The sequence below is a fragment of the Oncorhynchus tshawytscha genome, linkage group LG11 (genome assembly GCF_018296145.1).
Source record: "Oncorhynchus tshawytscha isolate Ot180627B linkage group LG11, Otsh_v2.0, whole genome shotgun sequence".
Taxonomy (NCBI): domain Eukaryota; kingdom Metazoa; phylum Chordata; class Actinopteri; order Salmoniformes; family Salmonidae; genus Oncorhynchus; species Oncorhynchus tshawytscha.
The window spans coordinates 47,854,404-47,856,358 of record NC_056439.1 but is presented as its reverse complement, the minus strand read 5'-3'; positions in this window follow the sequence as shown (position 1 = coordinate 47,856,358).

Here is a 1,955-nt window from a genome sequence, read left to right as displayed (position 1 = left end):
CCCTATAACAAGGTACCCTGTTCCCTATAACTTGGCACCCAATTCCCTATAACTTGGCACCCTATTCCCTATAACAAGGCACCCTATTCCCTATAACAAGGCACCCTATTCCCTATAATAAGGCACCCTGTTCCCTATAACAAGGCACCCTATTCCCTATATTAAGTCACCCTATTCCCTATAACAAGGCACCCTGTTCCCTATAACATGGCACCCTATTCCCTATAACAAGGCACCCTATTCCCTATAACAAGGCACCCTATTCCCTATAACATGGCACCCTATTCCCTATAACAAGGCACCCTATTCCCTATAACATGGTGCCATGGTCAAAAGTACTGCGCTGTAGAGGGAATAGGGTGTCATTTCAGATTGACACTCTGAGAGACTTTAATTGTGTGTGCTTCCCATCAACATACATTTGAAGGAGAAAAAAAGGACAACAGAGCCTAGTACAATTTATGATCTCTTCTTGTAGAAAGGTATCACAGAGCAATCTGTATAATCGTGCCTAGTGGGTATGTTTGCTTGCATTTTATCGCTCATGTATTATCCCCCTCATTCAATAGCAGACCATTGCTGCTGCACTGACCCACTGCTAAATGTACCTCACGGAACAGACTACATCACCGCCAGGTATGGAGTGACGTCATCCATACAAATCTAAACAGAGTTCTATGGAAGACGTCGGTTAGCCAAGTACACAAGCCAGAGTTCTGATTTGAGGTAAGTGCACAGCATCATTTTATTTAATGAGAACACGTGTACAATAACAACCTTACAGAAATGAGAAATGAGGAAATGTCCTTGTGTTGTTACTACCCAGTCTATAATCACAAGGATTTCCTAGAACTGAGCAACCCACTTATGGCTAATAGGCAAGTGAATTTCCAGACGGTATAGTGGTCTATCTTTGATCCACTTAACACACTCAGACCAAATTGAAAATCCATTTAAAGATGATGTATCGTAGCTACGCAGTCCAAGTTCCCAGTGCTTTTACATGGTAAATAAAGGAGTCAACAAGGTCTGACTGTAATAATATTCCAGTTTTTGGAAAGTGACTTGCCCTTTCAATTTTCACATTGAGATGTACATTTGCCTGGTGGGGTTGTCACAGGTGATAAATGGCCTTGCTTGTTGGGTGGGGCCTTCAGATCATAAATTACACTTTAGACATAACCTAATGGAAAGGCCTCAAATCATCACCGACTAGGCCAGGGGTAGACAACCCTGTTCCTGGATTGCCGCAAGTACTGCAGGACTTTGCACCAATTAGACGCCACACTGAGCTACTTAGCTAATTGATCAGCTCAGTGATTTCCTGAATTCAACACACCTGGTCTTCCTGATGGACTCTGCCATCAGGCTAAGGGCAAAGGGTGGAAAATCATTGAGTTCAATTCACTTTTTGGCAAATATGAAGGAAACATAAGGGGTGTTTACATGCTATCAAAGTTATCGGATGTTTGTAGTTCAGACTGGGAAGTTTCACTTGAACAACCCCCAAGTCGTAATTACCAGTTGTAAACTTGCAGAAAACTTTCTTACCCGAGTTGCTGAGTTGTGATGTTTCACCACTGACCTTTTACCTTTAAACCAAACGATGACCACAAATACATTTTTGACCATTACAAACACATGAATATAGATAATGTAGCAAGTTTGACCATATTGTCAATTTTAAAGATGGAATCCACACTAGGGGGAAACAGAACCAAAGGAACTTTAGCTAACTTTATTAGTAGTAATGTTAGCTAGCTTACCTAAAATCTTATTGGTTGAATCATTTTTTCCGACTTTAAAAGCACTTGAACACAGTCATGTCGGATTTACAACTTCCTACTTCACAGTTTCCCACTTCCCAATAATAAATATTATAATATACCACACGTATTGTCCATGATGTGGTGTATTTCAGAGAAGCAAAGCTGCGAGACACTTTTGGAGGGAAT